The sequence below is a fragment of the Falco peregrinus genome, chromosome 6, assembly GCF_023634155.1.
Source record: "Falco peregrinus isolate bFalPer1 chromosome 6, bFalPer1.pri, whole genome shotgun sequence".
NCBI classification, from domain to species: Eukaryota; Metazoa; Chordata; class Aves; order Falconiformes; family Falconidae; genus Falco; species Falco peregrinus.
In genome coordinates, this window is record NC_073726.1 from 49,706,032 (window position 1) to 49,721,117 (window position 15,086).

Genomic DNA, 15,086 nt, shown 5'->3' on the forward strand with positions numbered 1-15,086 from the left:
TTTTGTTTTAAGCAGCAATACTGATATGAATGGTTTGAAACACAGCACGAAGCAGTCTTCGTATTTCCTACTCCAGTTGAATAAATATTCTTGAGGGACTACCAGCGTCTTTGATGTTATTGCCCTGAATTCAGAGACTGGCACTGTGCGATTCACACTTTGCTGAAGATGCAGAAATTCTGCTTTCTGAAAATCTGCTCAGTGACTTACACACAGCTGGTTGGCAATTTTCTCCTGCTTTTCTCTCCCACAACAACTGTGGACTCATCAAAAGGACACGTTTTTCCCTGTAAAAATGTGTAGATTTCATTACTCCTGTTGCCTTGCACAATTCTTTGCCTTTTCTATCATTGGGGTCCCAAGAACCTGAGCTTGATGATAGAAGGGCTGGGCAGACACCACAAAGTGCCTCTGACAGCTGTGACCAGGTCTCAGGTAGCAGGCACAGAGGCAGCTGACTCTGTTTCTTTGGTTTCTTATACTCACAGGGTTAAACTCATTGGCCATGGGTTTCCCTATGGGCTTGGAAAATACATTGCAGTGCTGGTTTGGAGCCGTGCAGACCCTGTGAGCTATCCCTTATCTAGCCTAGTATTATTTCTTTTATAATAACCATAACCTATGAAAACAGGATAAACCCTCCCTGTGACTTGTTGGTCCTCCCTTGAGCCTCACTGAACTAAGTAATGTTTTCCCTGGCACAGTACATGTTGTATCTGGGGGAAAAAAATAGTAACCATAAACAGATGCCTAGGGAAGACTAAGAATAGAGCAACCCTGTATGATATTTCTCCTTAACAGTTTTCCCATCTCCAGTCACTTTCAGTTAAGGAGATTTCCTGAGCCTACTATGACTCGTATGTTTGGTAAGTCAGAAAATCTCTCTCTTCCAAGACCAGTCTCCCCTTGAACTGTGTTGACATTTTTGCACCCTTTGACGAGGAAGTCAACAGAATGACTCTCTGCTGTCTGAAAAGCCATATCCTTTTGTATGTTTTGAACCAGGTTTCTGCTAGATCCATTTGACCATCAGTGGTTCTTGATTGAGGGGGATGAGGAACAGTCGACCTCCCTCCAGCCTCTCAGTACTACACATGCTTTGGTTGATTCCATCACTTCTTCTCTAAACCATCTGTGAAGGTCCTTAGCTGTTCCCTCTGTGGAAGCAGCCCTAGATCTTCCTTGCAAGTGCTTCTCTGTTTCGCCCTTGAATAGTGCCATGTCCTTCTAGCACTGCTCAGTAAGCAGTCCCTTTTAGATGTCCCTTTTTGTTACTTTTAAACACACTCCCTCATCTTGACACATATGTCATGGAAGCTGAGCATAGCTGTGGTGCATCTGTAGAGAACCCCATTGGGATAGTGACCTATGAAACGCGTGCCCACTGTTAGAGAACAGCACTTCTACAACCAGATTTTTGAACCTGATCCTGGACATATCTTGGCATCAAATTAAGGATGCTACTTTCTCTTGAGCACTCAACCAGCAGTCACAGATTGCACCTCAACATTTCAACCCTACTTCATGCTCCCCTGTGACATTTGCCCATTTAGGATGGAGGTAATTGAAGTAATCCAATAAAGCTGTTTTCTGCCCTTACTGCCTCTTTGACCTGATCTGTCTCCACACATTACAGTCAGTGCTGCTGTCCTGATTGGACTGTCAATGATATAGACCCAGCACTATATTCTCCTTGCTGAGGCCCTGGATTTCAATCCATACAGATTTGGTGTTCCACACAGATGAACCCACACAGACTCCATTGAAGCAGCTAGGGCATTAATTTGATTTGACTTTAAGCTCTCCTTAGCGTATAGTACTAAGCTACCGCTGGCACAGTTTCTTCCAACATTCATAATGGATTGTCCTGTTGATTGTCTTCCCCCCACCAAGTTTTCTGTGACCAGTGCTTTTGCTGGAAACTGTACATCCTTTTTCCTTCATTTCTGCTACCATTTGTGCAGAGGTGGATGTACTGCTGTTTTGGGTTCCTTCTTGGTGTTGTATTTAAATGACAGTATTTCATGAGTTTCTGAGTCACCAGGGGCATGAGTTCCTCTGTTTGGGACAGAACTAGGCTAAAAGCCAATATATTTGGGCAATCAGTATATTCTGATGTGAGTACATGCCCTGCCAAGACCTGAACCTGAGCCTACCCGACCGTATCGATAGCTGATCCAGGCTTCCTGCCACAAATCTCAGAGTTTGTGACGCCTGGTAACCCTGGCAGTGAGCAATGCATCCAATTCAATTTAAAATGACTGACTGCACAATCACAATTAAGATATGCAATTTAGCATAATATAAGGCAAACTAGCATAAAATAACTGATTTGAATTTGTAATGGGATCATAGAAGGAATTAATTCCTCCTAAAACAAAAGTATGCCTAAAGAACAACTAAGCAAAAAAATTTAAAGGGAAAGAAGTAAAAAGCCTACCAGGGAAATCTTGGGTGACAGAAAAATGTTAGCGGAGGTAACAAAGTAAGAATAGTTCAACATGTAGGATGTATTAGTGCCCAGGGATTTTTTTTCTTCCCTGTAGCAACAGTCCTGCACTGCCAATATTTGACAATCTCCTACCAGAGGACTTCTTCACTTTCTGCCATAAATCCTATGTATCAGGTGCATACCCTTCAAATAGAGGAACAGGGAAAGCATGGGAGCCTATTTATTTCTTTTCTCATATACACAAGCAGATTTTTTGTCAGAGATACCATACCACTCACAAAGGTATTTCCAGGCACACAGGGCAAATGATGCCCTTAACAAACCTCAGCAAACACCAAACAGGTTGCACATACCATAGCATAGACCAGGGGTCCTCAAACTATGGCCTGCGGGCCAGATATGGCCCCCCAGGCTCCTCAATCCGGCCCCCAGTATTTACAGAACCCCCTCACCACCACCACCCCCCCACCCCCCCCCCCCCCGCCAGGGATTGGGGGGGAAACCAAGCAGCTACAGATGACTGCCTGCCACTGCATCCGCGCGCCGGCCCCTTGTTTAAAAAGTTTGAGGACCCCTGGCATAGACCCTTGGAAAAGGATCCCAACTAGAAAGATTATTATGTGAGGAAATACAAAGATATTGGGTGCAATAGGCTGCAGACAAATTATTAGTTGTTTAAGAAAATATTGGTCTGTCTAGGATTTAATTATCAAACTAGTTAAAGTAAATGCCTACATGTACACCTGCAAACATGAAATGAACTACCTTGGAGAAGAGTATTTTCCTTTCTGCTTGGCATTCAAACTTCCCAATAGTGCAGCTCTGTGTAGTTCCTAAACTGGCTGATCAGGATCAACAGGTAAAATCCTAAAGTTCATAATCAGTTTGTAATGAATCAGATCTCACTACAACTCAGAGGGCCTTCTGCCTTAATAGGCACTTCTGCATTTTGCTTACAGGGAAGATTTTACTTCTTACAGATGCTAAGAACATTTTTTTCTTTTGTGGCAGAAAAGACAAGACCTCTCAGTTCTGACCTCCAGTTCCAAAAGTGTCCTCCTTCCCAACCCATTGTTTTATGGCTGGTTTCTAACCATTGTTGTTCTAGGATGATAACAGTTGCAAATGGGATTTCCAGGATTGGTTTCCAGGGTTTGCTTAGCTCTGTTCCCACTGCGGTTAGTATGACTTTTATTGCTGATTTCAGCAGAACGAAGTCAAGACAACAACAATCTTTTGAAAATTTTGGATTTTTGAAAATCCAAGTTTACAATAGGAGGGACTTCTGCCAGGCTTCCTAGATACTGTAGGTCATTCTTTAGAAGTAAAATCAGCAACTGTTTTTCATAACTTTCTTTCATAAAAGCTTAATTTCCAAGGCAAATAAAGTCATCTTTATGCCAAAGAAGCATTAATTTCCATGCAGGAGAAAGCTTCATCTCATTGGCAAAAGGAAAGGAACAAGGCTGAGGTTTCTTTTGGGATAAAACACTTTGCATAAAGCACTGTGGGACTGCAGGCAGGCAGACCCACACAGATTCACTGCCATACATCAAGGCCTGTATAGCAGAAACTTCATTGACTAGGAGTCACAGCATGAATGGTGAACCAACATAATGCCAACTCCAGCCTAGCAGCAGTACTGAATGAGACCTGAGGAAGGGTTGTTGTACTGCAACACGGAGAACAGTGGAAAGGCAAGTTTTGCAAAAAGACATGGCAGAGGAAATTAAACTGTGTCCTCAGCCCATAGAGCAGGAATGGTGGAAATGCAGGATATGCTCTTCCTGAGATTGATTGGGTTTGTTTTGGCCAAGGATGGGTCATTTGACATGCTTTGAATATCATACTGGGCTCGTTTGCTACAAATAATGTTTCAGCTGATGAGTGCTTATATTGGTAGGGCTAACAGGGCTAATGGTGATGTGGCTGTTGGTTACTTAAAGCCACTGAACCCATTCACACTGAAGGTAGTGTAGCCTGCCAAAACTGTAGACCCTTTGTTACTGGGGATGAAAATACTTTAGAGGTACATGATCATGCCACATGTCAGGTGGGTGGAATAGAGAACTTTGATGACTCTTCCAGCCCTGTTTGATTTTTTTTCTTCATTGAAAATTTCTGCTTTATGCCCACTTCAGTGTCCAGCATTGCCTTTTGGCAGGACAGCAGTCATGTATTATCACCACTCAGTGTAATCTTAGATAGAAAAAGGGGTAACTTCATGACGACAGGTTGTTGCAGGGTTTCCTTTTTTAGATTTAAAGAAAAAAGAAAAACAGAGATTGCATTCCTGCAGGTTAGCTAACCAAAACAGGAAGTCAAAGTAAAACAAGGCAGAGGATGACACAGGGGTGAAGCAGTGGCAATGTGTTGATGTTAAACTCTCCTCTGACTGTTGTTCAGCTAACTGGATGGGAAATGTCACATTTTGTCCACATTCTGCTGAATTTGTGGGGGTTTGTACAATAGCCTTTCATCTGTTTAAGATTAAGGCAATATATTAAATTCATTTTTCACAGAAAGAAAGAAGCTACTGTTACATGAAGTAGCCTGCCTTATCTGGAAAAGCCTGAATTTTGAGTTTTCCCTAAGCCTTAGCATATCAGATAGTGGCAGGCAGTGAGTGGCCTAATATGTTATTCTCTGTTCCCCCCTGGGAACTAAAAACTTTAATTATTTCCTAATGTTTTGACTGATACAGGAATAACAGCCTAATTTCACTAGAATATATATGTTAGACGTCAGATGTTACATGAGAGCATAGGACCAGCACATGCATTATGAAACCACTGGAGCAGACAAGAACTTTAACCTGAACTTTACCAGCACGTTTAAAGCAAAATGTGTCCATGGCAAGAAGAAATGCAAACAAACAAAAACCCTCAACTTCTTCTGCACCTAGGCACAGCACAGAAAAACCTTGACCCATGATATCATGAAGATGGGGACAGTTCAGGTGATTCACAGATTTATTGCCTTCAAGGTAACCTCAGCAACAGATTTCCCCTCTAAGCAGCAGTGTTACACTCAAAGCAAACACATTGCTGTCTGAGGAAGAAGATTTCTCAGTCTGAGCAAGCTGAAGTTATTAGTGTGGCAGCTGCAGAGAGCAAGTTGCTCCGCCTGAGAGACAGGACAGTTAGATATACCACGTATGTAAACAGATAACTTCTCTTTCCAATCCCAACTGCAGGTGGGATTTAGGGAAATGTGGTATCTCACACTTCCAATATTCCAATATGCCTTCAAACCATCATTAGTGTGTCCTCTTCCCCTTCTTTTACACTGATAATACATGGAGGCTTTAGCTTTCAGGAGATTTCTGATCCAAATCCCTAGCAAATTTAAGCTGCTTTTGTGCAAATTTAAACATGGAAGCTCAGTAGGTTAGATGGACCACCACATAAGTTTTTTTTCTTGTCATTCAAGTAAAGCCTTGTTGAGGTAACAATGTACTTCCACGTCTAGTAATAGATACTCTTGGAGACCTTTGTCTTTGAACCTGTGTATTACATTTTTTAGACCATTTTTGCACAAATACTGTTATACAACTTGTACCATGAAGTGACACTCATTAAACAGAGGGAAATATTTACTTTTTCACAGTGCTGAAGATAAAAGGAGAAAAGCAACAGAAGGGGTGTGCTGCACATACTGTCACCCTGTTCTATGCAGTTGCCAGGAATTATTTCACTGACTTCACTCAGGCCACGATTTCATCTCAAGTTCATCTCTGACAATAAGAGAGGCTAAACAAAATAAAGGCGAATCTGTTACAAGCCTCCTGAGAATGGAGGAGGACTCAAAGTACATCTGAGAGTTTTGCAGCCTCTCACCTCTGGAACTGCATTGCCTAAAAGAGTATGGAATTTTAACTTTCTGTATCTTATTAAGAGCAAAAAACCTCTGTGCTATTTCTTTTCTTCTTTACAGTTACTGTTTCTGAGTTTTGACTTTCCTTCCTTCTCCCATCTCCCACAATCTTTGCACAAACCTGGCAATGGGGAAATCAGAAGGCAATAGTTATTCTATTTGTATATACTGAGCTTACGGTATTTAACTGACTTTTCAACTGTTCGTTATCTTATTTCATGGCTTATATGGAAGCTGAATTGTACTTCACTAGTTCTGCAGTATGAGGTGCTCTAAACCAGGACTACTCACAGAGGCTAAAATTAAACTAAATCTCTTTATTTTCAGATTTAGCAGCATTACAACTTTTAAGAATCCTTTGTTGTAAAAGAAGTAGGTGAGGCATAATGAAATGAAATTAATAGAAAATAGCCCTGAAAGGTGAATCCATCCACAATATGCATCATCAGGTCGCTCTGGAATTGGTGATATGAGCTAGAAGGAGGAGCCACTAGCTATATGACATGCAATTTAAATTGATGGCCTTTGAGAAGCAGAAATTAATTTAAGGAGAGCAGACACATAAAGCCTCAGTCACTTGGAAGGCAGTTTTAGTCCCTGTTGACATTAAACAACATCACCAGTACTGAGTCCAAGCTATGTTTACTGTTGTTTCATTACTTGCCAAAATTCACATTCTAGTATCTTGGCACCCCAGAACTTGGAATCTGTTAATGCAATTGGAAGAGAAAAATAAATGAAATGAAAGAAAAAAAACCCTCAACCCTCTAAATAGCTGGTTTAAGTTAATAATAGAATTACAAGTATCTAAGAAACTAAACCTTTTGTGAGAGAATGTATCACCAACTTTGCTAGACATTTCTTGTGAAAGGTAATAGATAGCTGCAGCATTCTTTTTCAGCATGCTTCCATAACAACTTTCTTTACAGAAATGAAATCAATGTTTACTGAGCACTTGTGTTTTTTAAGAAATAGAGACTTGGGAAGGTTTTCATAAATGCTCATTATGTATAACGTGTAAGTATTAAGGATCGGTTTCTGAAATACTTTCGCAAATCTTTAAGAAAATGTTGAGGAACAGTCCTTTACTCTTCTTTCCACACTTCTCTTATTGCTGGCATGAACAGAAAATGATGCTTTAACAGCAGCTGAAGAACTGTGGGGGTTTTTTTAATAACTTCACTAAAGATATTTGTGTGTTTGAGGGATAGAAGAAGAAGGTGAAACTTTTAAATCTTGCTTCATATTCCAGCTTCCATTTGAGATTAGACAGCAGCAGAGCCAGACAAATCTTGAGTAACTGTTTGGGGTTGCAGGGCCTCAGCACTATGACAAAACTTGCCACCCTCACTTATCTCCATATAAAACACAAAATATAAATATGATAATATAAAGTTTTAGAATATAAACCACCAATTTGATGGTCAGGGTGAAGGGGAAGAAATACATAGTAATACTGGGAATAATAAAAGATTAAAAATCAGAGCATCTACAGATTTTACATGCAGTTGGCCAAGGAAAGGTAACGTACACCACTGGCTAAAGAACACAGGCACTTGTGAAGTCTGTTTTCTCCTCAAATTATATAATCATTAAACAGAATATGCTGAGAGTATTTTGAACCAAACAAGGAAAAGTGAGCAGAGTTTTCATAAGATCCTAGATTTCAGGGTGGTGGTAAATCACATGAATATATTTCCCAGAATGATGTATTTATAGCAGTAGATGAAAACTACAACAATCCTGCTTCTTTTAAAGTTATTTTAGGAGCTAACACAGTTTACAGCAGTGGAGGGAACAGGGAGACACTTTTGCAGAGGGAAGAAAATGCCTGAGTACACAAACCATAAATTCAGATGACAGTACTTATCCTGTTCATTATGTCCTGTTCACTTATGTATAAAAACATGTGCCAGTTGCCTAAGACCATGAGTATAGTTACACGCAAGATAAATCGCCTCTCATGAAAACTAGCAACATAAAGATTCCCTTCCTACCACCACCTCTCTTTCAAGTACTGCTGCAATCTCAAGAACTTGAGGCAAAGCCTCCACTCAGATGTACAGCTTGTTTTATTGTGGAACCGCTTGAAGTCATTAACTGTGGAAGCGGTTATTGAGCAGCTCTTTTTTTTTTTTTTTTTTTTTTTTCAAAAGTCTTCCTTGTTAGATACCTGTCTATAATTGATCAAAGACTTTGTACAAGTTAAAAAGCTTTATACATGTTGTCTTCTAATCTGCTAAATCAAAGAGTTAGCCTAATATAAATAGGATTAAACATAGCAAATAGTGATAGTTCTTCCTCACAACTCAAACTTTTAACTGAATGCTATTCTGGTGATATTTGGAATTGCAATAGGACATGTATACTCCTGTAACTATAAAGTAAATGCATCAGTTCTTCAAGAGGACTAGTTCTTTTCTTTCTGACATTGACACATAAGATCCTGGCTGATTTGAGTCAATAAAGCTTTGGCTAATTATTTCATCAGAGCCAGACATAAAGTCTTCTCTCACGTCCTTTAATCAAAGAAATGTGATCTGCTGGAAGAGATCAAAGTCTGTATGAGCAGTATTCACTGATGCCAATTCTTCTGATTTGTTGCTGTAATTGGAAACTCATTAAAATGCAATGGTTTTAAAATGCATTTTACTGGCAATTGCTTTACTTCTCCATCTAGTACAGCTTTTCCTTATGACTATGTGTGTATACAGTTGATATAAACCTAATTAAGGGATGCAGCTGTACAACAAGATACATCTGATGAATAGTAGCTATTTAAAGCTACATGGTATGACCAGTTGAGGACAGGCTTGATGAAAAAATTGAGCTAGATGACTATCTTAAAGACATGAGAACTTTGAATCCACATTTTATTTTTGTGGAGAGCTATGATCTATTAACTGGTTGACTGGCATTAAAATTAAATCCAGAACAGAATCTACTTTAATTCCTCTGATTGTTCTAATTTTACTCTCATTAGATAAAAAGTATAAATTATCCCATTGATGTGCTAGTTAGAAAAACTTCCTTTTGTTATTTTGACACTAGGACGCTAAATTCAGCTATTGTAAACTGAAGGTGTTTACAGAATTCAGTGGTTGTCTGCTATAGCTGATGTTTTGATCCAGCAAGTTCATAGAAAATACTGTGATCTACTTTTGTTACTAATCTACTGAGTTCCTTTAGCGTTCACCTAAAGCATGAGGTACTTCAGAGTAACCTCCTCAGACGTTCACAGAAACGCAGCCCAGAATAATTCGGCCTCTGAAAATACTAATTTAGACAGGTTTTTGAAAATGAACTGTTTGAATGGTTTGCATATGAGGCCTTACTACTGTCTGCTGACTCAGCTATGTCATTGACTCACTCAGCAAAATACCAGGTATCTGTCACTCAGCAAAATACCAGGTATCTGTTTCAATGGGTAAGGCCACATTGCACAGAAAAGCATAGCAGGTTGCATTACCTGTGCAACCAAGAAAATCATGCAGCATTTCTTTGGCTGTTAAATAAAGCTTAGAAGTGTAAATGCTTGTCTCCCAGCACTAACTATAACCTCCCAAGAGAAAGAGGCAAAGAGAATTTTCCTGCTTGTGTGAAAGGCATAAGCATCAGAAAATAATATGGCTACATAGCACAATATTTTGCAGTACAAAATCAAGGAAATTTAAACAGTTTGCAACTGTAACAGGGACTTTCTTGTTGGTTTCCTAGGAAACTAAGTGGCCTAGACTCCTTATGTGCCTAGAAGCAACTGGGACATCAGGTCAAAAGTTTAATTAACTTTTAATGTGAATTACTCAGCAGTAAAAACCAGTTAGCCTGCTCAGGAAAGAAGATGCTTCTTGAGTCAATCAGAAAAGCACTTAGTTAGGTAGGAAAACCTCCACAATTAAAAGCAAAACAAGCAAAAGGGAAATGCCAAGATATAAATGTGCCTTCTTTATACTTTAAGGAGCTAAGCATAATAAATATTTCAACCCTTTAACTCTTTCTTGCAGATGACCATGACTTTGATGCCTGTTTCTTAACATCAAAAGAAATGACCTAAGAACATGAGGAGGAGGCAGCTCCACATGTTCATATGATACGTGCCATGATCATGAAGTTGAAGAAAACGAGTCTCAGATACGTTATTAAAATTCATCTTCATGCTGTCAGATGAAAAAAAGTGTGTAACAGACTGAACAGTAACTTCTTTAAAAAAAAGATTATCTTGAAAATTCTCAGAGGATCTAATCCTCACAAAGTATAAGGAAAGGGGCAATGAGACCTGCCCAACAGACATCTCTCCTTGTAGTTTGGAAGCTGGCTTCTGCTGCTCCTGTTCAGCAAATACATTTTGACTGTCACAAGCTACCCTTGAGTGGCAGTTCCCCCACACAGGCTGCCTTACCTAAACTTCTACAGTCAGCAGCTTTTATCATTGCTTGCTTTGTGTGGTCCAACAAAGTTTGCACAGGCAACAGGGCAGAACCTGTGAGCCAGATTCTGTTACCATTTCACTGCTGAACTAGGGTTGAAAGCCAATGGATCTACCCTAAATTTACACACATAAACAAAGTGAGATTTTGGCATCACCCTTTAACTTTCTTGTTTATAAGGGATCCTTGTGACACTAATGACTGACAGTTTGCGTTAATAGCAGATCAGCTTAACAGATAGTGTAAAACCACATAATTACACATGAGTGGGATGCAGATGTACCAGTTCTTTGCAGATCACATTCCAGCACGTTATACTTTTCCTGTCAAAGTCTTGTCTAAGTGGTCACAATTTTAAGGGGACTTCTGTGCACATACAATGTAAAACATTTGTGGGTGCCTATGGAAAAGTTTAATGTTTTGCTTGCTTTTAAAGAAATAGGTAGGAAAATGTAGGGAAACATCCAAATGATAGGAATAAAGGTCTTTCTTACTGACTGAACTTCTCAGTGATGCCATAATATCTAATTTTGAGGGTATCGTCTCTTGGCAAAGAAATACCTGTGATATCACTCTTTCTGTACTATGACTTCATTGGCAGACTGGAAGAGAACAGCAGATGGTTTGAAGAAAAAGAGACTTCTTTAATTAATGAATATTTTTAACAACTAGCACCCCCAAAAGTCACAGATAACATTTCTGATAAATGAATGTGTTGAAATATTATTAGGTCTATCTTTAGAAGCATTCTCCCACATAGACCTTCTATTTTAAGTCAAATTCATTATTTTGGAAGAAAGATTTAGATTAATTTCATGTCTGAGAACACAAGGATTATTAGAACAGATCAAATGTAATATACAGTCTCAGCATTTCCAGTTCCTGACCTACATATGGCTATTATGCCAGTTATTGGTTTTCCCCAGATTTCTATTCTGCTGGTAGCTCACGATTCACTGAGGATTAATATTTTACCAGAGAATTCATTTCTACTTGAGACTGAATATTGAATTCAATTCCAAGTTGTGAATTTTAGACTTGGCAATAATGTGTGACAAGAAGATTCTTTATTTTGATAGGGAAATCATTCCTTTATGATTAGTTTTCTACATTTTCATTGCTATTAGAATCCGACTTCTGTATTTCAAATTCTAAGCACATGATTTTCAGGAAGCATTTGAAAATACTGAGGTGAGTATGGTATGTATATATGTCTAAGGCATATACTGCTTTATAATGTATGTGCAAAATGTGTTTATCTTGGTTGCAGACATTATGACCTTATCCAGTTTAAATTCAGTATATATCTTCCTTTCAGCAATAAGGCCTCAAGATTTTTTCTCAAAGTTAACCTCTTAACACCCCAATATGGACACCTCATATTTCTTATGACCACCTGAGGGAACTTCACTCCAGCATGTGCAGGGAGTAGGCAGATAGAGATGAGAAAAGCTCTGCTCACCTGCACATTTTGGACCAGCACTGAGACCAAAGCAATCTGACAGCATCAGTTTTAAGCCACCAAACACAGACACAAAGGCAGAGTAACAAAGGAATCGCATCTGCTAGAGACCAGTGAAGTGCCTCTGGGGAGAGCAAGATTTCTGATAACCATCAAAACATATATTTTTTCTGTAAGACAGATCACAAACTTTTCTTATGCTATTGTAAAATCCTATTGGGAGCAATAAATTATTACCATGAGGTAGAATACATAAGGACAGTTATGGGCACGGTTACAGAAGTGTTAACACAGTTACAGAATCCTGTCGAGCTACCTCTCTAATAACTGCAGAGTTAGTGTTCATTTAGATTGAACCATAAAACAACTACTTTGCTTTTATTATCTCATTGTAAAATACAAACCACTAAAAAAGTGCAAATCTATCTTCCGAAGCAGTGAAGACAAAGATAACTCTTTGGTCAGTTCTCCTTGCAAATGGAAAGTGAGCGAGGGGCAAGCTGCAAAATGAGTCACAGTGAGCAAAGGAAATAAAAGGGAAAACTAAAGTTTCACAAATGCAAAAACTATAAGAGGAAACGTAGGCCCACCTCTGAAGGAGGAAGGAGGGTGAACAACTTATGATCCAGGGAAAGGTGAGGTATTTAGTGCTACTTTTTTCATACTGAAGTGTTTATGTAAACTGTTGTAATAAGGCTTAGCTGTGATCATCAGTATAAACAAGGCAATAAGAAAAATAGAGGGTAGTATTATTTGAACAGAATCTTTTGTCAGAGCATATGACCAACAGTAATGACTTTTATATGAACTAGTAAAATAATAAACATCGGGGAGTTCATAGAAGAGGAATCTGTGTTGGCCAGAGAGTCAAACTATGAACCGTATGCAGCTTTAAATACAAATACTTTGTAGAATGTTGCATGTTATTCTAAATCACCCAAAAGAATAGTTTTTATCATATGGGCCAGAATTCTGAAAGAAATAACATTTAGGGTAGTTAGATCTTTCTGACTAAAGATTCTGTTGAAATTCATTTCAGAAAATCACCAAATGAGCATTTCAACAACTAGACATTATCTTTGAGACCTCACATAGATGATATTCAATGGCGTTGGGAAAAAAAGTAAGAAAAACAAGTGTACGTATCTTATAAGACACAGGGCTAGAGGGAAAGAAGCCAATAATTTTAAATATCTCGGGGCAGGGGGGGGGGCGGGGGATAAAATAAGTTCTCATTTTATAGGATGCAGAACAGACAAGATGATTTGAAACATCTACTGTAGGTTTTTTTTTTTCAAGAAAGTAGACACAAAATTTTTCCTGTTTCTGCTTTTTCAGGTCAATGTTCCTTCAAGAATGTTCAGCATGCTTATGCCTTCTCTCCCTTCCACTCACCTGCCAAAATGAAGTTCATATTGCCTGACTTCTTATAGACCCTTTTGGCTACAATCTTCCCTTTATTTTACTGTCATTAACTGAAGTCTGTGGTTCTGCTAAAGAAATACTTTGCAGTACCAACATCATGGTGTTCTAACTGTTCAGTCAATTCCAATTTTCTTTGCAAATAGCACTGTTGATTCAGCTTACGTTATTGAGATTAAGATATTTGTTGTTTTATTATATTTTTATGCAATATATTGTTTTCCTTTAAACAATATGTGGCTTAAAGTAGTCAATACAAAATTTCTGCAGGAATAAGAGCAAAATTACTCATGTTTGTAATCACTGATAAGATAAAAGGTTGCTACAAGAGGAGCATGCCAACGTTTTTATACCTTACATCATCAATATAAAAGCAGATTTCTAACTGTTTGGGTACTTATCTTTTTAAAAGCTTAGATTTCCTGAGAACTGAATCTTGACTGAGCATGCTTCCGTTGGTTAGCTGGTTTGCTTTCTACAACAATATTGCTTTAGTACTTGTGACAATATTAAAATACTACTGGAAATAGATAATATGGTTTGTGTTCACTAACAAGAGGCACAGAAATTATGTGATGTACTTGATGGTATTCAGAGGTTGCATCATAAAAGGAAACTTGTGCAAATGTATCTTTCAGTTTTAATCCACAATGGCAGTATCGACATGATAAATTATCACCACCTTTAACCTCTCATCTGTGTTCTGCACACTAATCCATTTCTGCCATGAATGTATTCAAAAGTCTGGAGCAGTTTCAAATGGAAGTCATTCTAATATTGTTGGGGATGCTAGTCAAGCAATAATTCTGAAGATAAAGCAAATTTAAAAATCAATCTGTAAGATTTTTTTGTTTATTCTTCTGGGATTTTTTTTCCTGATTCAATAGCTTCTCGCCACATTGTTGGTCAGCAGACATACACTGTATTTAATTGGAATTTCTGCAATATTCCTGTTTTTCACACTGCAAAATCAAGATACTATCTAGAAAGAAGTAATTCTGAAACACCCACCTTTCTGTATGTATGCCATTGGTAACAGTCACAGATGTATCATTTTTTTCAGGAAAGCATAATGCAGCATTCAGGTCAAGAAGATTATCTGTACATAATTCATATTTTCCTTCCAATTACTGAAACAAAGGAAAGCTGTTTTGCTAGCACATACAGTATGAAAGGTGGAATACCTGTGATACAATTGCAATAATGTCTATTAAGCCTACGCAGGTTTTACTCATGTTGATGTAAAAGCTTATTTGCATATGCACATACAGGAAAATTAGTGTTGAAATGCACGGTTGCAAGACAAAAACCCCTGGTGCTCTGCATATGCAGGTTGGGTTCAAATGCCTGCACACTTTTGTCCAATGCTTTTGGAAATCTCCCTCTTTTCAACTTACTTTGTGCCTTCATTGTCATTTCACTGCTTGGATGACTGATGTGAATGAAG